General features: G+C 38.2%; 1 long non-coding RNA gene across 1 annotated transcript; it reads right to left on the minus strand.

The window, feature by feature from the left end:
- Nucleotides 1-5,467: 5,467 nt before the first annotated feature.
- Nucleotides 5,468-6,100, minus strand: LOC108136867. The gene is made up of 3 exons (XR_001773990.2): nucleotides 5,987-6,100; nucleotides 5,740-5,941; nucleotides 5,468-5,596 (listed from the first exon to the last, which is right to left on the minus strand). It is a non-coding gene; the product is annotated as an uncharacterized LOC108136867 (long non-coding RNA).
- Nucleotides 6,101-26,382: the final 20,282 nt, after the last annotated feature.

Genomic DNA, 26,382 nt, shown 5'->3' on the forward strand with positions numbered 1-26,382 from the left:
CACAACTCTTAGTCAAGTATGCCAGTGCCTGGGCTCAGTCGAACTTCTATTTATTTAATTGATCTGCGACCATTGGCATCAGTACGGTGGAATATAAATTTAATTTGGTTTGGAAGCCAAACTTTTCAATAAAATTTTAAAATAAGTCCATTTATAATCAGACTTACTTACTTATTAATATAAAACAATTATTAAATAATTGAATTTTTACTTCATTCTTGTGGCTATTATAAAGCCCCTGGCTTCTGATCCAATGTACAGCAATAAGAAGCTGATGTCATGATTAGTAAGCTTACTGTCGTTGTCTGTCCAAATTGAAATCTAATTACTGACCACACAAATGAAATTTCACTTGTGCTCACTGGGCTTTCAGTTCCCATTTCTCGGTTCGGCCAACTTTGCTTTGGTTGCCTTGGTTATCTGCAAATGCAGCGACAGAAGCTCCAGGCGCTGGCCAAATTAGCCCAAAAACTGTTCGACTCCCAACCCTGCTCTTCATTAGCCCCTTGCCGATGTGACAGGGACCGAGAGCCAACTTCTGGAGAGTCCAAAAATGACATCGCGTCTGGCACGCACAAAAAGTTGCTGAACACCACATTTTTCATTGCACAACACACACAAATTAATTGAATTTTAAGCAACTTTCTCTTCGGCCTCGCAAATTGTTATCAAATTTGTCTAGGAAAACCGACAAAAAAGAAAAATAATAACAAAACAAAAATTTAAAATTTAACAAAAACCAACCGAAGCCATGAGCCAAATCGGTATAGACTCTGCAGCAAAAAAAATTAAAACTCAAATTTTCGAATTTTATTATGAACAGTTGCAATGCAGGTATCTCTCAGTAGTGATGTTTTAAACAAATTGTAATGTAAATAAAAGTTTAATATATGAAAGATATATATATTTTGAAAAATTGCAAGCTAAATAATGAAAAGTATGTCAGAGTTGTTAATAAGCAATTTATTTTCTTTATCCAATATCCGTATTTGTATAATTTTTATGTAAGTAAGCTTTGTACCTAAAAGTTGTTTTTATACCCATGCCGAATGTATTATAATAATGTTCGTATGGAGTGAAGTATATATATATATGTTCTTTGTACCATTACAAAAATCTTTAAAGTTTTTATTTAGTTCTCGTTATCTTTACGGTGTCTTTCCTTATAGAATAAAAATATCAAAGAATGTGTCTTATAAAAATGTATCGTGTTATAGGAAGAGTGTCAGAAAGAGTATGCATCTAGTTGCCTTCTCGTGGTCGCAAAACTTTTCGGTAGTTGTTACTGGTGGCAGGTCTTCGGGGGTGTCGCAGGGGGGTGATTCGAAAGTAGTACAGGAACAGCTTTGGCAGCATCATGTACTGGTTAGCTGCGCTGGGACATCATTAGTCCTTTAATTGCCATAAATAACCACAGCCGCATTCATCGCACCCGCAGCACTGCCCAACCATTCCCCATTTTCCCCCCTCTCGCCACCACTGACAAAAAAGTTGTCAACGTTATTTTTGCAACTCCCTCGCACACTCATACACGCTCACACAACAATTCCCACGTGAATAATACGAGCGTGTGTGCGTGTGTGTGTTGGCGCATAGTTTACAGTTTTTGGAGCATCATGTCGAGCATATTGTCAAAGGGAAAACGCACTGCAGCAGGCTCAGGAGACAGGATATAGGATATATAGGTCCACGAAGAGAAAAAACATCATTAAAACCAGGATCAATTCGAAAATCATTACAGCATTGCACGTACTTGATATAAATTTAAATATTTTTAAGGCGTTAAAAATGTGTGCTAATTTTAAAGAACATTATAAATATTAAAAATTCTAAAGAATTTTGTTTTTTAAGTATGATAAAAATGTTTTCAAAATATGTGTATATATTTTTATATTATATTATAGTATATTTGTTTAACCTACTATAAATGAAAACAATTTGAAATACCATGGTAAGATGAAGACATTTTTAAAGTTAAATTGCTATGTTTTTTTCTCTGTTTCTTCTACATATATATAGGAAACTGACTGGGGCACTTTGACCAAATGCTATTGCAATTGCCAAATGCCTCGCTCGCTCACTCAGTCAGTGGATCCCTTGCCAATTCCTATTGTCAGCTGCGTGTAGTTGCGTGCAGCTGCGTATCCACCAAACCACCAATGCTGGGACCGAAAATACGCAAAACTATCCAAAACCACCCACAACCACCCTCGTCGGTATCCATCGGCCGCCCTCTTGTGCGTTTCATGGCATTTTGGAAATCAGTCAACAAATGCAACCACACGGCTTCCAAATGCATTTTCTCTTCTGGGCAGAATTTCGGATGGTGCTTTTTTTTTGGTGGGTAGCTTATGTGGGAGGCCGTCGGCAATGACTCTCCACTTGACAATTAGTTGGTTGGTCAAAAAGTTTCAAATGCCTCCTTAGTTTCTCCTGCTTTTTCAGCTCGACAAGTTGGCAAATGTTTCTGTTGCATTTTTGTGCACACTGAAAAATGCAGGTTACTACATAGTTTTACTCATAAATTTAGTTATTAACAAGAATATTTTTCCTCTCCCAATACATATAAAAATAATACAATCACAACATATCTTCATCGTTTCATGCCATAATCCAATTAAAAAAATAATATTACAATGTATTTAATTATAGTTTGATTATTTTGTGTGTGTAATAAATAGGGAAAAGCAACCAGTTTCAAAGGATCAGGGTAGCACAATAAAAGGCAATAAATAAACGAAGTTGGCCCAAAAGAAGCTTCTGCAGTTCCAATTGAATAGCAGGCAAAGTTGAACCAATTAATCCGATACAACAATCAACTACGGCCTTCATTAAAACTAGAATCTGGGTTTAAGCGAAGCGTATCAATTTCAAATAGAATGAATGTTGGGACTTTAGGTGCTAATCGAATTTGCATAGAAAATATTTCAAACAAAACTGAAAATTGAGTTCAATGCTTTTTGAGGCGAATATCAGTAACATTGATAAACCTGGGTAAATCAAACTGAGCACCAGTACTGTGTTAATCGAAGTGCATTTGATACGCAAACAATAGATAAACTGCAGAGTTTCAAGGGTGTGCAAATAATTGTTCTTCGAATCGGGCAGTCACAAAGGTCCCGGCAACTTAATTAACTTCCAACGAACCAACGGCAAATTGGAAATGGGAAACGTCTATAGAGAAGCTCCGTCTAAATCGGCTTGACAGAATGGTAATTTCAGCAAACAAAGGCGGCAATTATTAACAATAACAATAGAAGGGGCAATAAGCCACGCTTTCGCTGCAGCTGAAAAGCGAGTTGCAGGAATGCAAAACTCTATTTTAGCCCTCTGTTGGCAAATGCGGAGCATTGGAGCATATTAAGTTTACGCTCAGGCGGATTCAGTGAGTGACTTTGTGGCTGACTGACAGCCCGACTCGTTGGGGATTACGGTTTAGACAATGGCTCCTGTCGGGATTGGAAGAGCTTTGGGGGTTTGGGGCGATTGGGACGATTGCTGCCCCGATCCCTGGCATAAATGCAAATAAATACATAAGCATTGTTGGCAGACGCTGGCTGCTTGCCTGTTTGCTGCTTGGATTTGCGAGTTACAGAGGCTGTTACAGATTTCGGGAGTTTTCGCGTTTTTGCCAAGGCATCCTACCAAGAAATATTCCCCCAGACAGACGGGGTATATCCAGCCGACAGCTTTTTTGAAAAGCAAATGACGGGCTTCAACGGTGATGATTTATAGGACTTGTTTTAATAACAGTACTAAAAAACTTTTAGTTCAATCAAGCAGTTAATGGAATATGTCTAATAAATGTGTCTGAACACACAAAGTCACCCTTTAAAGTCAATGAATGTATACAAAGTTTTGACTTCAGAGTCCATACCAAAATTATTTATATATTAATGTCTGGCTTAAAAAGATTACCAATTATTGACAAGTCTCTCAGCTTGGTTCATTTAAAACAAAGAAGTAAATATATTCAAAGGACTCATATTATTCACATCTTAAATCGCTTACCACGAAAACAACAAAGATTTCGATGCAGAGTTTACCTCCACTTTTGTAAAAGTCAGTGTTAGATTGCCCCTTTGTCAAATGTCCTTGTAGAACATTGCTCCACTGAATGCTAATTACACGCGCGTTTGCCTTGTTAATTATCAATGCAGTTTAGCAGACATAGCCGCCATCGTCGGAGTCGTAAAATACCAGAGCGGCGAACATTAAAAATTGTTGCTCGCCTTTGAATTTTAATTGCGGATTCGGGGAGCTCTGCCACACGGCTCCTGCACATATTAAATATATTTCTGTATTTTTGCATAAATTAAAATGCAAATCACAAACAGTTTCATTAATAAACATTGCAAGCGGATGAAGTGCGCAGCCTATGCTGGACCGTAAAAGTTCCTTTGCTCTTAAGGAAGACTCGGCTACGAGGTCAAAGGGGCGTGCCCATAACTACATCCGATGAAAATCCAATTTCTTAAAGTGCCGCACACGCAGCCATTTGTATGCGTAAGCCGAATGGAAAGCGACATGAAAATCCTTCGAGCAATTAACAAAAGCTTGATGGTAACATCGGAGTGCGCCTCATTAGTGGAATAATACGATTCCGGAGGTATCTGAATTCATTCCCCAATTCATTCCCCAACCTTTGTATATGCAATTTGGATTGTGGATAGTTGATCTTCTAGACCATGAACACATATAATGGTTTTAAATAAGTATTAAAATAAACTTAAATAATGTTGTAAAAAAATATAAGATCTATCCAAATGTATTGTAATCTTTTTTTTAAACTTAAATCTAAGCGGTTCTTGAATGGTGGTTCTCATTTTAATATCATTGCAGAATTGTAACTTATTTTCGAATAATCTGTTTTTAGACTTCGGTTTGCCGAACTTAAATTTTGTTTTTTTAAGGTGAAAAGCTTAACCAAAAGTACCCCTCGGTCTTCTTCTAAGTCTTCTTAATATGAATAACAATTTTAAAGCATTTCAATTGTTGGTGCTGCAAATCACATAACGCAATCATACGGTATTCTTGTTTGAAAATGTAATTAACTATATGACCGAAGAACCCAAATTCTTGGGTACCATTTAAAATTAGGCTTTTAAAAATATTCTGCCAAAAATTTAACGAGCAAACTGGATGCCCATTGCAAACTTATTCGAATGTTAAATTGCGTATACATTACCAAGCTACACAGGGAGACCATAATCTTCTCTGCGATCTAGTGCTTTCATGTCCTGGACATAGATATGGCCATTGAAAAAGTAGCAATTTCGTGCCCTAACTCTGACTAGACACTCACATCAAGAACACTGGCTTACAAAAGTGTTTTCCATGTACCACATTACAGTATTTTACCTAAGATAACTAGTGAAAGATTAAATTAAGTAATTTTAAACAAATAAATAAATCAACATACTTCAATTAAACAATTACAGTAATGTTTTTTAGCCATAAACAATTTTATAAAACATTAATTAAATACCTGTGCAGTTCCCTAGTGAGAACTATTTAACTGGTGTAGCCAATACAGCCCATCCGTCTGAGTTGCAGTCTTTTCAAATTCATTCATTGGCGGCAGACATCCGATGCACTGAAACGAAAAATTTAATTTTCATAATACTGAAGAGGAACACTGCAATTCCCTGGCTGCAACAGCCCCGACTCGTCCGCTGCCTCTTTTGTAATGGAAATTGAAAATATTTTCCCTCGGTTTGCCATGTTTACACTACTCACCGCTCTCTGCTTTTCCGACTCCCTATTTTCCCAACTCTGGCTCCTTGTTTTCCCAACTCCGGCTGAAGGCAGTCTGCAGAATGCAAGCGGAGATGATTTTTACTGCGGCAACCAGGCATTTGTATGCGATTCCATGGGCATTATTTTGATAGGTAGCTGCCAACCAACCGCAGAGCAGCACATATGAGTTTTGTGGACCAGTCTATTAATTGAGAATAAATATTGGTTAACCGCCGTCGAGTCATACCTCTGGTTTTATTCCAATTTCAATGAAATGCCAAAAATATCCAACAACTCAACAACCTGTTTGTCTGGCAAATTGATAAATCGAAACCAAATTATGAAATCGAATTACGGGTGTTTACTAACAGTAAGCCAGACAGCATTCTCCCTCGCTTCTGAGGCACATCGCTTTGAAGAACTTAAATTATACCTCAGTATTCGTTTTAAATTAAATAATCATTGTAAAACAATATTTTCTCTTAAAGTCATATGTATATAGTTTAGATAAGCTAGGGATAAAGAACATTCCAACCATCGAACTTTCAGTATTCAACGACACAGCTAATAACATATTCACACATCTGCCCTGACAGGCCATAAAGATGTGCATGAAAAAACATATATAAATATGTTGCCATCGTAATAGCCATAAATAACACATATGCATTGCCTGTGATGTGTTACTATACAATATTTTATACACATTTCGTCGCTACCCGTAAATAATTACATGGACGTGTCCGTTCCGCGATTTAGCGCAACGAATTAAAGGCGCAAACGTTGCGTCAAATACGTGACTCCAATGCGAAAAGGATCCGGACATCACACCCCACTGTACAGTATACAGGATAACAGGATACAGTACTATACTATATGCAGTCAATATCGAGGGCCAGTTCATAATTCGGTTTCCCTTCGAATGGCCATGTCAGCCATAAAGCTGCATAGCAGATTGGCCAACGGCAAGATGCCGGCGTGGCGATTAGTTCGAGTTTAACTGCCTAAAAAGCGGCATCGAGCCAGCAGCCAAGCGGTGCCATGTCATTCATTTGTCCACGCCCGACTTCTTGCGGCGCATGTATAAATTTCCCAGCAGCCACGACATCCACATGGATCCCAAGGAACGAACAGGAGCAGGAGCAGGAGCAGCAGCAGGACCCTGGACTCTGGACCGGCTCTTCGCTATCTTTGACTACATAAATCACGGACTAATAAAGCCGCAAGACTGAATGTAGCATGAACAAGAAAAAAAGAGAGGAATGCAGAACTGCTCCCCTGAAGTTGGTATACTCTTCAAAGGTTTCCATTTCAATTGATAATTAATTTTTCAGTGACAATCAATTAAGTAAAAAAAAAAGTATACAGAACAGAAGTACATTGAAGTACATACTTCAACAATATTAAATATTATTCGTCTGTTAACTTAATTCATTAAACTTTTAGAATCGATTACTTCTTCTTGTCTTTTTAGGCAGTAAATCTTATAAGTAAACGCAAACTATTTATTAAAAGAGAAAATTGATTGTGTTAGTAAAAAAATGTAAATCATTAAAAAATAAACTTTAGGCCACCAGCTGATTAACTTACACACTCCTGTTGTGCAGTACAAAAGCCCCATGGAAATGAGAATACCCTTTTGTGAGGTTCACAAAGGAAGGGAAACAACCAAGTGAGCAACGTGCACAAAAAGAAGAAAAAATGGCGACATGCGACATATGAAGTTTATTAAAATGACGGCTGAAGGAGGTGGATATGGATGGGCTGGGGGTCGACACTCCGAACAGGACTCTGCGCAGGACTCCCTCGGTTAGTCATACGCATAGTTCAACGTCATGTGGCGCGCGTCGCCATAAATATTGTGACCCTCAGCCTCAAAGGGAATGCGAATATGGGTGTGGGGTGGAGTGGCAGTAGCAATAGCAGTAGCTGTGCCCCATTCTCATTCCGGCGAAGGACCAGCATTCGTCCATAGTCCAGGAATATTTAAATTTTTATTACTACGGCAAACATTTGGCAAAAGTTTTATGATAATTTTCGGCCTGACCATCTTGTTGTTTCTGCTTTAAAAACTTGCTTACATTGTGCATTTCTGTTGTTGCGTTAGCAAAACTTACAATTACGGCCAATTAACATGTGTTTGTACAAGTGCAGAAACACAAACAGCAGAGCACAGCCCAACCCAGAATAGAGCAGAACGGAACCGAAAGGGCCGAAAAGAGAGGGCCTGGCCTGGCCGTATGCAAACAGCAAATACAACAATATTTTATTGCTCCTCCGACTGGGGACAACAGGCGGGGCCGAAAAACAACAAAAGCCGAATGACAGGGAACAAAAAGTAAGCAGGCATCGACAGCCTGGGCGGATCCTGGCAATCCTTTACATTGGAGTCCTGAAAACATCCTCGTCGCCTAATGAGAATCGACATCAAAATTCATGGCAGCACCTACACCCGTACACGTTCACCGCTCACACAGATACTCGCAGAGTTGCAAACGCAGGCACAGATACATTTAGAGATACAGATACAGATACAGATCCAAATGATGGAGCTCTCTCCTAAAGGCAGGTCCCTCGAACGTGCTGATGAAAACGGCACAAAAATGAAATATTTAACTAAATTAACAATCTTGTTTATTTATTCAAAATTTGCATAAACAATTTGGCCCAAAGACGAAAAACCAAAAGTCTATTTTCCGCCCCCGAACCAAACTTTCTCCTATCATTTCCCTGCCTTCATCTGCCGTTGGCCTTGAGTGTCTGGTTGGATTGTGGGTCTTTGGAAGTCAAGCATTTTTTACAGCAGTTGATAAGAAATAAAAGTCGATGAGGAAAACATGAAACACCCTTTGACCTTTCCTCAGCATATTCATAAGCCAAAGGAAAGGAGTTCTTGGAGAAACACACTCAGAAAAAATTGTTTAAGCCAATTCGAATACTTCATTCTTTTAAATGATTTTTTATTTTTCTGGTTAACTACTGAAAATACATACTTCAAAGTACATCTCGCGAGTTAATATAAAAAACTCTTACTCTATACATTTTTAATAAAAGAACATAAATTAATATATATTAATAATTTATCTAAATGTTTGTATTTAAGTAGGATACAAAAAATTCAAATATTTAGAACAGTAGAAACCGATTTTTGTACAATATTACTAGGACTTTTGGAACCTTTAAATGTCTTGTCATTTTTTTGTAGTGCAGGAGTTCTTTGCTATAGCATAACTTCATAAGAAAAACGAAGAGCTTGCAAACACTTCGATGTCAACCTTTGAAGTCAGCCCATTTATTCACGTTTTAGTTTTCTTGGGGAGTTGCCGTTTTTGTTTTTGTTTCGCCGGCACTTCATCAAAAACTTGAATGCTAAATATGTCGGTGAGCATATCTCCGAATGGCAAACAAAAACATGACAAAGCACCCAGCCAGGATATCTGAGTGGTTTGAGGATATAGAATCCTTACCTCCAGCTCCACCCTTGGTCGCTTTTCTCGCAGTTTTGGGGTGAGTGGTTCTTAGGTGAATTATGACTTCCTCGTGCGTGCGGATTTCCAGACTGTTTTCTGACATATACGCGTGAGCTCTTTAATATTTAAATTTAATTATTTTTGCCCCCCTGCCGCCATTTGTGTCTTATAAATGGCCGGCCATAAATTACGCTTATTAATAGATGAGCGCCGAGCGACTTCCGGGATCTGGGATCCGGGATCTCCGTGTTTAATGAGCCTCGGGCAGAAAGCTATATGTCATCTGCTCATTGGGAACCCCTCCCAACTTCCCGCATTAATTTCAATTTTAAAGCGCCTGACAATTATTGGCTATCAACTGGGCTTAGTGACGAAGTTGACAAGCGACTAAGTGATGACAGTCAACTACTTATGCAAGTCTGGATTTAATTGTAGTCCATGTTCTCGTTTTAGATTCCTTCTTAATAAGGCAATTATAAATGGATACTTTTTGGAATACCTTTGCATTTACATTATAACAACAAATTAATTAAGGAATTAAATAGGGTATTGAAAGCACAAGCTCTTTTTTATAAATATCAAATAAATATAATACAGAAAAATTTGTCGCAATAAATTAAAAGCATTTGAAAATAATATTTATTAAATATGTGTTGGAATTGGAAAAAAAAAATAACAAAACTATGAGTACAATTTTTAAAATTTTAGCATTGAAAAAAAAATGTTTTTACTTATAAGTTATGAACCCCCAGGATACTATATAATTAAAGAATTTCATAAAGTTTCGAATCGGAAACGGAATCGGGAACTTGGGGTATTGGGTGAATGTGGTTGACAGCGAACAAGCGCCAAGTATGTCGTCACACTTGTCAGTATCGACACTCACACACTGACAGCCTGGGTGTGTGTTTGAGTGTGTGTGGCCGCAGTCAACCCTTTTGATGTCACTTGAATTTTAATGAAAAATTCACACATGCCACAAGCGTACAAGAAGAACACGAGGCAAAAGGAGCTGCCTCCGCAGCCACCCACTTTCTGCCACCCTTCACTACTGCCACTTTGTGCATTACGTTCCTGTCACATCGGTGGGTAGGCGGTCCTCGTCCAGTAGGCTTGGGCATGATCTGGTGGGGTGTGGTCAAACCAGGTTCTGTGCTGGACGTTGGCAGGCTAAGTTTCGGCGGCACCATCCACGCTGGATCTCGCCGCATACTCCACCGTTTAGACACTGATAGAAAATCCAATTCCAAGTAGGGATTAGTATCGTTTTAATCGTTTTCTGTTGTTGATGCGTCTAATAAAATTCCCATAGACCCAGTTTAGTTCATGGTTTCCCATTAAGCTATGTCCACTTACAGCTCCGGTCGTAATAATAGTAGTGGGACAATATAAAGTGCTCAAAAACATACCTCTAAGTCATAGGACTGCTATCGTTTAAGTTAATATTAATGTTTAGTTAAAAACGGAAAAAATTAGGCTTACAAAACTTTTGATACTGGTTTTTAAGGATTAGTTTACCTCTCTATAATATATAAATATAAAACTTATAAATACTAAGGAAAATACATTTAAACAACAAGTCCACGTCCATCTTCACTTAATATCGGCTTACAAATGTTTTTAGTTCCTTTTAAATAACTAATCAGAAAACATTTTTTTATCAATATTTTTAAGACATAGCTTACAATATTAAAGCAATAATAAATGTGAATTCACATATGCGCCTCCACTTAGTTAATAGTTTTAGCTTTACGAAAACTTTAACAAAATTCTACCTTGCTTCACACTTAATCTATGTAAATTAAATAATGAGAACTTACCTAGTATTTGTAAGAAATTTTTAATTTTTACGGTACTGAAAAAGGAAGGAAACAAAAGCAAGAAAGCCTTCTGCATTTTCAACAAATAAGTACGGGGTTAAAATTATGTTTGATAAATAATCAATGGTTATTTTCCAGTGTATTATCACCCACCAGTGGGTTACCTTGTCATAGACCATGACGATGATGACTGACAAGCGCAGAAATGGCGACGACAGAAGCCGGATGAACTGAACTCTGGCCCATCGAACAACTCCGATTTAAACTAGTACTCGCTCAACTTCAAGTCCATTTTCTGAAATGACTCTCCTTGGGTTGGAGCAAATGTTTATCGGGAATTCATGAAATATGGGGCTTAATGAGTTTGGAAGTATAACCAGCACTAGTGTTTAAGTGGTCTAAGAGCTCTAATGTTTCCCAATTAGTATTAGGAAATTAAAATGAAGACGCAACAGATTTTACCTATTCATTTCCCGAAATATATTTAAACGTTCTGTTAATAATAACTATAATGAGGTGCACAAACATTTTAAGCACATTATGAGCTCAAAGGCGGTTTAAGTTGCTCCGTATGAGCGTATAAATGCTCCTCGCCCTATATTTCTGTTTCCCGTTCTCGGTTTCACACTTAATCTCACAAATGCACTCTAAAATGATTAAGCACGTTTTTAGCTGACAAATAAATCAAGTGGCGAGCGGGAAGCGCGCTTATGAAAGCAACTGCCATCTCGCCAGGCAATCCAAACAAACAAAAGCAGTCGCCCGCACAAATATACGGGCGAATCCCACCCGACGACCTCGGCGAAATGAAAGTCTATTTGGCTGCGAGTGCAAGTGCGATATATAAAAAGTGAGTTTGAACAGACGAGAGGAAGGTATAAACACAGCCGTTCCCTAGACCACGACACCAAATTACTCTGAAATATATTCATGTTATACGTAATTTATTTGAAAGTTTATAAAAATTGTATTACAAATATTGGGGGGTGCTAAAGATATCACTTTAGCTTTGAATTAACATATAAAGGCGCCCCAAAGTGTGCAACAAAAATAATAAAAATCGACATCGTTTTAATTTCAAAACACACCAATTATCTTGCTTAGAATTTGTTAACACTTTTAAAGTTGATTTTTTGCAAAATTGTACCCGTGCTAAATAATGGTTATATCTCACAAGGCTTTTTAGAGCTTGGTATTGCTTTCAGTTAGGGGAAAACCTAACATATACTAAAGGATGAGGTCGCACGTGTGCCAGAACGGAGAATATCCTGCTGGAAGAGATTCGTCCTTGCCAAGCCCCGGCTAAAGCTAAGACTAAGTCCAAACTGAAGCCAAAGCCAAAGCTAAAGCCAAGTCGAGCCATCCTCTTACTGCAATTTTAATGACATCTATATGTAGCCGTGTGTGCGTTTGGCTACAAAAAGTGCACGTGTCAAGGTGTTGGTGTTAGTTTATGAGCTCAACGTGAAGGTAACATATTTCAAGTCTCTGGCAAAAAACAATGGCAAGCTGTGCAAAAAGCAGGAGGGGATGGGTTGATGCTGGCGAAAAATGTGACACACATACACATTATCTCATTTTCACAGCTCTTGGACGCAACAAGAAAAGCGCAAAAGTTAAAAGCCGCAGTGGCCCCGGGGGGCGGTTGAAAATGGGTATGGAAGTTTGGGGGCTAAAGGGCTAGGAGGCGTGGTAGCAGACATATATAATGTCTAAGAAATTGGAACAGGAGCAGTAATATACGACGCACGAGCCAAAAAATGAGATACCAGCAAATGATTGTCAGAGGCCAAAAGAGATGTGCCGAGTGTCTAAGACAGTTATCCTTTGCGATCCTGCTGCACTAAATTTGATTCACTCAAGTGATGTACTGCAGTCCACATGCCCGCACACGTCCTTTTTATATCCGAGGAATGACTGCAAATCAGGATTCGACCGCACATAATGGGTAAGCCACACAAGGAGTGCAACCATTTTGAAATTATTTACATGACTTGGAAGGGAGTGACTGCATTGAGCCATCAGCTAGCATAAACATCAAAATCAAATATAAATGGACTGGCACAGACTCACACCCACACGAGCGTAAGGCTATATGTATTCACATGTATCTGTGTCTAAGGAATACATCAGCCACAAAAGCAACAGACTGCCAGTCCGGATACTGAAAAAAAAAACATAGAAGGAAAAACAAACAATCTTAAAATTGTCTAGAATGATCAATAATTAAGGAACTGAATACTTAATTAGTTGTATATTTAATTAGAAATCAATTGACAATTTTGTAAGTTATTGTAAAGATCCTGCGGTATCAAAATTTTTAAGTTACAAATTATTTTTACGTTTTTTCATAAATCCCAGAACGTGCCACTGATTTCTTGGCTTACCATTCCAGAGTTAGTCAAATTTCTTAACAATTTATTAGATTTTACATCAAAATACATATTTTTGTTTTTATTTTTTTAATTTGACTATTACGATTGTAGTTACTTAAAATTACACATAAATAAATATGTTTAGTTCCTTTATCAATTTTAAAAATATTATTTTAGATCTAGTTGTTTTTCTTACAGTGAATTTAACACCAGCAGCAGTAACAGCTTAATGTGGGCAAAAGGGCATAACGAGCCGTAACCGTAACATTACACGGCTCCCTGTACATTTGCCCCCTGCCGCTCATATTTTCACCATATCCCTGGCCCTTCTTCACCCCCTGACCTCCATGACTCTTTACTTTCCCTGGGCTCCATCACACACATGCGTATATTTGCTGCAACGGAAACATACAACATAAATGTAAGATATGCTTGGAATGCTAATCACAGAAACAGATACCCAGCACGGCAGCACAGACACACACACACTCACACAATCACACGTAGGAGGACACATCTCACAAATACACACGCACATTGGGGGCACTAAAACATTTGTAAATGTTGCAAAGTATCATCTTAAAGAGATTTGCAGCTTAGCGGCCGCATGATGCGTCACGCATACGTAAACAACATCTGAACGGGAGAAGGAACTCTACATTTTCCGACCATATTTCTCCATGTTTTCCCATTTTCCACCCCCTTTACCGACCACCCTTTCCCCCCTGATCAACACTTTGATGTATGCCACGCATCGCATCACATTGATTTCCAACAAAAGGACGATGGCAGTGGCAATATCATATCCATTGCATTGTCCGTGTTCATCGAATGGCGGGAAAACGGATAGTGGAATGGGGTACAGGGAAGGGGTAGAGTGGGCGGGAGCACTCTGGGGGAGTGGCTGCAACTTTAATGTGTAATAAATCATGATATCACATTATAAAGCATTAAAAATGGAACCGTCCCACAGAGTGACAGGACCTGACCCCCTGGCAGTGCATTCCAGCTACTCGAAGGAGTGTCAATCGATGGACTATATTTTGTGTGAGAGGAATGAACTCGTAGCCAGGACAATAACACATTACTTAAAAAAAGTGTTTCTAAATGCATTTAAAATACTTCTTTTATGTACAGTACTTTAACACAAAAAGGTTGAAGGCCCACTTTTGCAATTTCAAGATACATTTTTAGTTAGTAATATGACGGACTGTCAACCCCTTAATAGAAAAGAATATTTCTTCATCATTTCTGTTTGGCCAACCGTAAAATAAATTAACGTTGTTTTTAAATTAGGGTTTTCAGTAAAATCATCCAGCAGCAAAATTTGACATGAGATTGTGAAATTGTTCCAAATATGCTTGCTATGGATTTCTGCAATTAAATGCTTTATATTTGCTTAGGAAATATATTCTTTCAATCTTAAGTGTTAAGTAACTCAAAAACTTTCAATTCGACCAGCCTGCAATGCTGATTTTGTGTCAAAACACGAAAAAGGTCGCTACCCGTTTTATGACTGTGGGGCTTACAAATCCTTGCAGAAAAAGCAAAATAAGCAACGCACACGCATTACGTGCCGACCCATGTTTGTCATTATGCGTGAACTAATAAAGTCATAGACCTGTCGACGAAAAAGAGAGGAATGTGGCCTAGTGAGCCCGGTGGCTAAAACGTGCTAAGCCAAATGGAGAAACGTGCCCCAAAGTGACAGACAAATAAGCGGAGACAGATTTTGTCTTAAAGCTGTTCAAAGTGCGCCTGGATTTTAATTAAATTTTAAGACAAATCAGGACTACAGTCTTCGGTTTTTGCTGATAAGGTAAAATATAACAGACTTTAGGGTCCCTAAGTTTTCCAGACAAAGGCCAAGCAAACGCAAAGACTTTAAGGCCCAGGAAAAGCTTTTGTTTTGACCTGGATGTTTTGGGCCATTCAGGGGCTTAAGACAACGAGATAGTTTCCCATTTGGCAATTCCCTTCCCCCGCCACACTTGAGCCCGCTGTTCAAGCCAACTCGTTAACTGTCTTTTGCTGTGGATTATAACGGATTTCCTTCGGCACAATCGTTCACCATAAAGGTATTAAGGCGGTTTATCATCATTCAGACGGCTTCTTTTGACTGGACAGTGGCAAAGGTCTCTGTCCAAAAATACTGAGGAAAATATAACAATTATTAATCGTCTCCCAGTGATTAAAAGAAAAAAAAACGTTGTTTAAAAATTATTAATGAACTTTTGAATGTACAATAATATTTATAAATTACAAAACATAAAGGTTTAGTCAATGAAAGATTATTAAACTTCGCCATTTTACAGAATCATGTTTTTTTTAAGATTTTTAAAAATCAAAACATACCTTAGGCAAATGTTTACAAATTTATAATGAATTTGTAATAATTAATGCATATTCAAATTTTAGCCTTTTTAAATACCCAACCTACTTGTATTTTTTCTGTAAGTGTACTTTTTTTTTTTAGCAGGGGCATTAAGATTATGTGAATTATAAGAAAGCGCTGGACAGGCGCTATAAATGTCACCACCAATGGTCATAAATGGCAAAAGTATGTAATGTACCCAGAATTTTCTCAACTCCTGGTTGGGTGCTAGCGGAGTGGGTGGAATCTTTACAAGACAATAAATTAACTGGGAGTGGGCCTCGGTTAAGGTCTGTTTGTTTTACATGTGCAACTGACTATGAAAATCGTTGATTGTCGCTGGCACAAAGTTGGGGACCCAGCCCAAACCGAAACTGAAACTGAAAGTCACAGTTGCATTGCCGGCCTCAGTTCCAGTTAAAGTTCAACCGAAAGATGGGAGGGGAACTTTCGCAAAGTGATATTAACTTTTAATGGACAAACTGAACGAAAAACTGTGCTCCGCTCTCTGTTGCTCTGACCCCGGACTGGTCTCTGTGCTAAGTGCTGCCAAAAGTGCAGCAGAATGTGTCGTGGCCGATAAAATAAACATTATCACAACTGGCAATGGTAAAAATCATGTGCAAAAAGCACAAAGCGTAGCCCAGCTCTTGCAAGTGGGTTGACTCGAAAACTTTTCGTTCGAGCCGGCACTCTTTTCTATTTTCCCATTGTTTGACTTGGCTACTGTAGTACTTTAGTTGTTCAATAGAACTACTGGCCTCCGATTGCAACAATTAATTGCAAGTAAATAACTTAAACACTTTAAAACCAAATAACTTTTCCATTCCTTGCTTTGGTGGATAATTTTTAAAGTCTCCAAAACTATGGTTAATTGTTTTAAATTAAAGTCAGTTAAACGTTAACTTAGGCCATCTAAACAAGATTACTAAGCCCTGAAAAAGATGTTTAACAACTTATTAAATATCACTTTTCCACATTTTAGAAAAATTTGCTTGTTAAAAATAAAAAATATAATAACAATTTCTGAGTTCATGAATATTCAAGCCACCCTCGTTTGGCTTGGACACACAAAATGTTTGTCCTTGTTATTGTTTTGACTTCTTGTGCAAAACTTTGTTCTTAATTTCGGATTGCTGGTGTCTTCCACATATTCACTATTCCAGAGCCACTGACGGTCGTAGAATTTTGGGTATATTTTACATTTATTATCATTTGCAAAGCATTGAAATTTATTTGGTGGCTTGCCAGAATGGAACCATTGGGTACACGGGGCGTATGCGCGGTCCGCTCTTAAACTCTTTAAGAACTTCCTTCTTTGTTCACTGTTCACTGTTCACCGTCATTGTCTTGAACTTGTAGTACTGATTAGTTTTCACCGAGTGCTTAGTGCTCACTGTTTTGTTGCAACATTTCGGAGGAGATGTCGGAGTTGTCTCCTTATCAGGCTTACACTTCAAGTTTTCGACTATTGAGCATTGCCTTTTGTGTATTGTGTTTTCCTCGGCCATTGTCACTTCCATCGCCATTGTCTCGCTGGCTAGAGCAAAATTACGGATGATAAAAAGTGTAAGTGGGGGAGTTGGAAAGTGCCCTTTGTTTGCTTAAACATCTTGTTTTTAATGAATGCCCGCCGAGCAATTTACCGCCAGGTGGGCAAAGTCAATGTCATTCTTTTCGCCAAGCACTTAATGTTTTAATAAAAATAAATAAAACAAACGGGCGCAAAAGCCGCAATTGAAACTATTTGCACACCACTCACGTAGCTGGCGCTTAAGACTCGGCTAACCGGAAGCTGGCGGCACCACATCCGGTCGAAAGAGAACCAGCCGAGCCACCCGAGCCACCCGAGCCACCTGCGCTACCTGGGCCACCCCAAAAGCTCATTAACATTTTAAACAGCAACGCTAAGCGGCGGCTGGTTCCATTTCCATTTCCATTCCCATTCCACTTTCCTGTTCACCTGCCGTTGTCGTCGTCGGTAGGTGTTAAAACGGCCCTAAACGCCCACACACCCACCAACTGCCCCACCAGAGTTCTGTGGGTGGTTGTGGGCAGGTGTGTGTTGACATGGAGCCGTTAAAGTGCTCGAGCGCACCTCAAGAGGCTTTGTTCAGTTGGCCCTTTGGCGAGTGTTTGAGCTGCAGGAGCCGCTGATGTCGCCACCAGCTGGAAAAGTCTTTTGGCCAATCCTTATTCTCGACTTGCACTTAAAAAAAAAGAACTTTCGCACACTACCCTTATAAATCAATATGAAAACCTTGAAAGAGAAAATAATGTTAGGCACACCTGTGAATATAAATTGTTAATGATGGCTTTCAAATAATTTGTCATTAAAATTCATCACCAAAACAATATTTTTTTAAATTGATAATTTTAAATATTAGATTTGTTTATGTTATGATATCCAAATTTCGGCGTAGAATTCGAAGTCCATTACATTTTTCCAAATCCATATTTTTCGAAACGAGTTTTCATATAAATCAAATTGAACAAATTTAAAAATGATTTATTAATAAATTATTACCCCAGAGCAAAATTGATTTATTATGTTAAAGTTGATTACCGTAAAAGAATAAAAATAAAATAATGGCAAAAATATTTATTTTAGATTATTAATTTCTGATAAATTAGCAATGGGTTTAAAAGTTAAACGGAAAGTACAACATTTACTATTAGTATAAATTTCATTTTTCTCTCACTGTTTTGAATCCAAAGATCTTAACTGCGGTAGTGCACGTTTTGCTACGCCGAAATGAAATGCTAAGTTATGGCACTTAAATGCTTGAAAATCGTCTTGGCTCGAGGGTAATTATCATGATCATTATGCCTTGTTTATTAACTCTAAAATTTGGCGTTTTATTTGCGTCATGAAGTTGGCGATTTACATGCAAATCCAGGAAGAAACAAGACAAGAACTCTCGTTTTGCTGATTGCGCCTTATCTGGCTGGTAGATGATGGGATTACTTATAGGGAGTTTGCCACTCCCGCCACTCCCGCCACTCCCGCCACTCCCGCCATTGCCCTATTATGCCAAATTGGTTTCTCTTTAGGCCCGAAACTCAAAGGAGCTTACAATTTTAGTTTCGGCTTAGTGGGCTTATAATTAAATAGTTCAACCCGGAAGAAGGCCAGCAAAGGAGCTCAAAGGATAACAACACCTTGGCGCAGGCTGGCACAAACTTACTTTCCTGGGCACCCACTTGCACACACACTGAGGCACATAATAAGCAATTTCGAGGGAGGGAGGGCAACTTTTATCAGCATCATTAAAATTCTGACACATGTAACACGAAATCAAAACTTTGACTAAAAGTGCAGAAAGTGTTGTTGCCTTCGCAAGGAGCGGTCCTTGCTACTCGACACTTTTCCGCCCTTTTCCTTGCAGACCAAGTCTCACCAACCCCTCCCATTTTCCCGTTTTCCTCCGCCTGTGTCTCCGGCGTTTTCCAGCTCCGACTTTTGTGGATGCCTTTGGCGCATTCTGACTCCTTATACTAATTTCCATATAAGTAGCGTTAACATATCATTTGCATAAATTCAGTTGACATCTTTTCAAAATCACACGAAAATGTTTTAAGATGCCGCCTCTCCGCACACACTCGCACACATTGTTATCCTTAAATTTTACAGGGATCGGTCTTTGAATTTGGTGTCTTGCACTGAGAGAAGCAAATTTTCGAAACAAAATGAAAATACGACAGCTCTACGTTTATTAATATTTTAAATGAATGATTGATAGTATACCTGCAGAAAATGTTATTGTTAAACTACGGTGTTTAAAATGGCCTTTTTCCGTTTTTATTTCTGTTCTGATTCTATGTAAAAAATAAAAGTATTGTACATTTCATCACCAAATTGATAACTTTAAATATTTATTTATGTTATGTTATATCTAAATTTCTCATTTCCAATCAAAGTCCATTTTATTTATTCCAAATCCATATTTTCCGAATCAAGTTTATGTGTAAATCCAATTAAATTTTCTTTAGTTTAGACCAAATGTATATGCCTGCTAACGTTAAACGATTGTTTATTCACATATGTGTAGGAATGTATAGGTACTTATAAAGCTAGTTTTAATGTACGATTAAATAGACTTTAAATTAAATTGATTCTAAACAGGACGTTTTACGTAAAGGCATTGACCTTTTAGATTGACTAGCAGTTAAATAGCTCCTTATTAAAGCTACGGAATTCCAGCACGCATTAATCGTACTTAACTCAAAGCATAATGAAATCAGGTTGGAAGTGAATTAAAATTATAATTAAATAAATGCCGTAAATAAAAGACTCTTAAAGAATTCGCCAGGTAATCCCAAGCCGTGACAAACGAATGTAAAACAATTTTTCAGCATTTGTCAGGTGGCAGAGAAGCAAGAAAATGGCGGGCGAAAAACGGCACTCGTTGTAATTTTATTGAAATGAAGTGAACTGAACTTTTTTTGCCCCTAAAAAGTAAAAAAATACATGCGCAAATTGCCAGAGGCGGCGACAGCTGCTGAAGTAAAAACGGAAGGGGGTCGTAAGTGGGGGGCATTTAGGCCCTGCTGATAAATTTTCATGACACGCTGCACACTGTCATGTGACAAGAATCAGTGTCAAATATGTTGTCATTTAATTTCGCACTCTCACACACATGCAGACGCAGATTTGTGGAAATGTTAATAAGCTTTTGCCTTTTGTGAATGTGTATGTGTAGGTGTTTTAAGAGCACTTCAATCTTCGCCTCCCTTTCGTTTTTCCCAATGTGGGTGAGTCCTTTAATTGCTGTTTTTCGCCATCAACGTCGCATTATGAATTTTAGAAAGGCCTGTGTCCTTTTGCACACTTTTTGCACATTTTACACATTTAAAGGGTATTACAGCTATTGAGGTTAATCTAGTATTAAAAGTAAGATTGATAAACTCATCATAAAGTAATTGTTGAGATCATTTGGCAGGAGTATTTCGAAATGTACTTTAAAATAGAAACCGTGAATACTTTGGTTTTTTTTTACTATTGAACAACTTCAAATAATAACAAAAATTAATAAATAAATAAATAAAATATATTTACGAAAATAATACAACTAAAATAGTGACAAATATTCTATTTGGTCGGAATTTAAAGCCTTTAATTTCGTAGTCTGCCTGCCTGGTGATTTTCTAGCGGCTTTAATTGATCGGAGGCAGCTAGCTGCGTCCTGGCATTTAGGCATTTATCACGGCAACATGATTATGCTTTTAATGGGCAGGTGAGTGGGCGGAAGTCGCCCAGATAAGGGGAGTGGGGGCTGGGGGCTGGGAGATACTTTGCAGACAACGGGGACGCACAAGGGTTTTGGTTTTGGGCTAGCATATGTGACAGTGACAGTCGCTGGGCGACAATGTTGGCGCTGAAACCGCAAATATGTCCTTGTGGATGTGTTGTTGTGCCACAAAGGAGTACCTACACTCACACAAGTAAACATACAAATATATATATCCCATTTAAACATATAGGAGAGGACACACATTAGCAGCCAACAGGATGTCTGGAGCAGGCGAGGATAAAAGGCAGGCTGACTGCCGCCACCGACAATGGAACTTGTCTTTTTAATTAAATGCTAAAGGAAAATGCAAAAGATAAATGAAGTTGTGCTAAATGCGTGCTGTGCTGTTGAAAGCAGGGAAAAAGGGGGAATTGCTCTGGGAATTCGCCGGCATCGCTGTGTGTCCTTGGATTTGGGACTTCAGCTTTCGACTGGCAAACTGGCAACTTCATTTAGCGCCCGGCGTCTCTGATGTGGTATTATTATTGAATTATGCGTTTCAACTCGTAATAGAAGGGAGTACTCCCCAGCAAAGCGGGCAAACAAGGCGTTCGTCGCCGCGTGCTATTAAATGGGTTTTGGTTTGGATTGGTTTATGCGGATCTTAATGGTGGCCACATGTGTATGCCAAGATTTGATTAGTCCATAACTAGAGCAAGGACAGGCATCCGCTGTTAACTTACAGACGGAGCTCTAAAACTTTGGCCTTTCGGATAAAGTGATGCTTGCTCTTTAAAATGCTTACAAGAAACTTAGGCTTTACATCTTAATTTTTTAAGTTGAATGAATTTCTAATCCCACGCTCAAGTTCAGTTTAAGCCAACAAAATTCTCAACAAAAAACTTTTTGTTGAAAAATATTAATAATAAAATATAAATCCTTAAGAATAACATTTTTGGAAAATAACTTTCCCAAATCTGAAACTCCTTCTTGATCTTTTTTGATGTTTTCCCACCTATTGCCGGAATGTCAATAAATTGAAAAAATACAGCAAACAATAAGCCCAAAATTGCCAAACAATTAAATCCATGTTGCTAGAGAGTAAGCCCCCACAATTGTTGTGGCATTTGTAATCGCTGTTCAATAATTTTTGTCATTTTATGTAGCCGGCTTTGCGCCGACATATTGATACTGGGCCTAACAAGAATTCGATTACAAAACGCTCGCTTACAAATGTCATGTACCAGACTGAAGAGGGGCGGAAGGAAGTAACTTCCTACATATCGTATATCTAGTGTGTATGGGTCAGAAACTCCCATTCGCAATTGTGGGCGGAGCGCCATCGATTACAGATCAAATTAGATGTATAAATAACAAAACGATTAAGCGATTGAGCAGCTAAGCCAGAGCCAAGTCTTCGAGTGGGGAGAAGTTTGTTTGATTTTATTGCCAAGGCGGATTACTTGGGACCCGGCAATTTCTGGTCGGTTGCGTGCGGTTCATTTGGATTATAATTGATGTCCTTGTCCCGTCGCAAACTAATCGGCTCTCCGGCCCTATCCAAATGTTTTCACTTGCCATTATTCTGCGACAGTTCTCATCTTGAGACGGACTCAATTTTCAACTTAGTTAACGCTATTGATCCCCTTGGGTTCCGCCATTCGCAACATGTGTATATTTCCTCTTCTCCGGCAGTCTGAATTGCCGCATTGTTCCGTCGAATGACAACAACTTGGTTTGGTATGCGTACTTATTTTGGGGCTTAAGCCACGATCCACACTTAAAAAAATTAAGTGAATCTAAAAAACGGAAAGAATCAGTAGTGCTATATCCGTGATTTACATCAGAAAAATATTGCTATTCCAATTTTAAGATTCCTTTGCTTTTTAAAAATTTTATGGTGTTTGCGCTGTTTTGACGTTCACGCGGCTTATGATGAATAACATGAACAATGCCTAATCAACTGCAAATGAAATGGACAATTGCCACCGAATGAGCCGGGTGAAGTTCAGTGGGAGGCGAGGTGACCACACGCATCGATTCATCAAGTTGACACTGTCGATGCCAAAACCAACGCAATCACACACGCACCCACACTGGAAAAACAACGAGAAATAGGAGGAATTTCGACGGCGCTGATTTGCTGCCTTCCTCGATGGTTTGCCTGTTCATTTTACGCTTTTGGCTTCCAAAATAAATTGCCTCGGCTGTTTGTGCCAACAAATCCGCTCATTGCCGTTTTGGGCTCGCTCCACGTCGTTTTAACACGGAAAAAAATATCTGCACTTATAATCAAATCAAAATATTATACGCTTTATTAGATATTATATATTGGAGTAACATAGCAGCTCAAGAAACAGAAAAAAAATTGTTTCTAAATAAACCACAATTATTTAAATATTTTCCAACAAATGCCCGTTTATTAAAGTATATTTCTAAAATATCTTACATTTTTTGTGTTTTCATTTTGATTATTAGTATTTTACTATTTATGTAAATCAGATTTAATAAACGAATAAATTGGTAATGTTCTAATTACCTATCATCGGCTCAAAAATTTGTTCTACATTTCTTACTTTTATATATCTTACGATTTTGTTCTGTGCTTAATGTTGTTCCCTTTGCCGCTTAATAACCGGTGTCCGCCAGAAGCCAGTAGAAGCGAACCTAAAACGTGTTCAACGTGGGAGCTATAAACTGTCATTTAAGTTGTTGTCGATGTCATTCTGCTGGCCTTTGTTTCTGGGCATTGTTTCAGTTTTGGCCAAGATTTGTGGCTGCAACTAAAGGCGGCGGCGGTGGCAGCCAACTTTCTGTAAGAGCAAAAAGCGAAAGTAAATATATTTACGAGCCCAGGAGCAGCAGTGGCAAAAGGACTAAAAATACTCCTGTGTAAAATAAACAAGCTTGTCCGACTTCTCAGAGAGTGGAGTGTGTAAGGGGCTTATGCTTCTTAAATTACTGCCGTTCCTTTCCTTGAAAGATTTCTCTTCAGGTCAGGTGGATATTTTATAGATAATGCAGGTTGTAGCAAGAAATACTTTAATGACATTTTCTGGACTGCTAAAATTATCATTTCGAGTCAGGCAACATCAGACACAATTTTTTTTTAGAGAAATAACAGTTTTAATTAACACATTGCGTGTATATTCGGAATTGTTTTTGTATAATTCACTTTAATTTGTCAGGCCACGGCATTTAATTATATTACATGCGTAATGCGTGCAAGCGAGAATTAATTCGCAAGCAATTTGTAAACAGATTATTAATTAGAGCTTTTTCCTTTTCCCGCGATCCATAAATTAAATTGCATTTAATTGAATTTTAAATCAAACCAAACAAGGCAAGCAATGTCAAAGTTTTTCAAACAGCAATTGACAACCTTCCCATATCAAGATGAAAAACCCTCGACAAACCTTTGATAGATGCCCATACTGCATTTGTTGGGGACATCCGTCAAAGCAGACTTTAATTTATTTGCTCTGCCACTTTTTGCACAATAAAATTCAATCTGTCTAAAGTCAATTGTGAATTTGTCGGTAATCAAGTTAAAATTTAATTCAATTCCATTTGATTTTTGACTGCACTTACCTAGTCAATTCTACGTATTGACAACTACTTAATGTGAAACTTAAAATGTCAATTTTAAAGCTCAAGTGCTTAAATGCCTGATTCTGAATAAACACAATTTGAATATATTTGCTATTTTACTACAATAAGTGGGAATAAGTTTGCATAGATTGGATTTGCAAATATAGGTTCTTCGGTTGTTTATTAATTGTCTGATAAATGTATTTAAACTAAGTAGGCAATATCAAGTAGATTCAGTAAATACTAAAACTAAGCTTTAAAAAACCGGCAAAGGTTTTTAAATCTAAAGATTTAATTTTAAAATTAAATAATCAGAAGCCTGTAAGTTTTTTCTTTAATTTGTTGTAATTTTTTATCTTGCATTCCGTTTTTTGCTTATTCATCCAATTAGTAATAGTTAATCAGCTATTTTTCATTCGTATATATATGCCTTGTTCCGAATCGTGCTATGCTGTGTTCATTAAAACTTGTTAAACACATAATGACTATCTAACCGAGTTCCGTGCGGCTGGGGGCGTGGCAGGGGCGGAGCACATGGGGCAGCAGCTGCAGTTGGCCGCAAAACCCGAAATGCTTTCAATAATTGCGGCTACGCTTGTGCGGGGTCAGTTGTTTTTGACCCCGCCGGACACGATTCGCTGGTCCCGAATGTGTGGCTAATTTTTCAGTGAGTTTTCATGGCGCGCCCTTGTGTCAAATGCATGGCAGCATTTGTACAAAAAACAATTTCCGTAATTTGTGTATGTATTTTCAATGGATATGTGGGCAAAACTCTATTTATGAATCATACGCCACGTTGCCCTTCAAAGGACTATTCGTCGATTCAAGTGACCCCTGCGACAAAGCTCAACACAGACCGCTTTTCATTAAAGAAATTATTATTTGCCTTTTATGAATGGTTCAGCGATTCTGAAAATCATAAACTTAGAGTCTTATTAAACCTAATAATCGACCTTATTGAATAAGAATTTGTTTTGTAAATATTCAAGTTTTGCTATCAATTTATACGCTCTTATCGATAAATACAGATTTCCATTTAGCTCTTTTTGTGTATTTCAAATGCATTTTAAACAGCATTTTAAGTCTCAAAATGTTGATTTCAATTTAGTGGGAACCGTTTCTCTGGAGACTGACATTGTTTTATGTGTGCGGTGGCGAATGCAACTCGGTCCGCAGGTGGGCACTCAGCCTCCTTCATCCTACATCCTCTCGAATCGCATCATCCTGCGTCTGCATCCTGCATCCTGCGTAGGTCGTGCCAGAATCGAAATCAATTAGTTTCGGGGCCAAGCAGCTGCACAAATTGCAGGCGACAACAGGCCAGACCCTCGACCCCGATAAATCGATTACTCGCAGCAACAGCAGCAGCAGCAGCAGCAGTAGCAGCAGCCAGTAACTGAGACAAATTGAACCGAGCCCTGGTCAAGTTTGTGGCTGCGGCTGTCAAAGGCGCTAGCCCTGGCCCATATTTTCGAGTCGCTGGGCTTATTACCAGTCAGACTAACTGCACACTGTCAAAAAAAATTATCAATTGTTTACTTCACTTTTCAGACAAGCTTAAGATATATTAATGCCTGCAAACTAACGAAAAAGTATGCATACATGTATTGTTATTCCGGAAATGTAATAATAAATGGCGATCTACGTTATATTTTTCACAGCCTTCTTTATAATTGATTTTAAAAGCATTGATTGTATTGTCAGATCCACCGTATTTTATTTATTTAAATTACTCGTGGTAATGGAATATTTTCCAAAAATTAGATTTTCAATTTATAA

The sequence above is a fragment of the Drosophila elegans genome, unplaced genomic scaffold (assembly GCF_018152505.1).
Source record: "Drosophila elegans isolate 14027-0461.03 unplaced genomic scaffold, ASM1815250v1 contig_476, whole genome shotgun sequence".
Lineage (NCBI taxonomy): Eukaryota > Metazoa > Arthropoda > Insecta > Diptera > Drosophilidae > Drosophila > Drosophila elegans.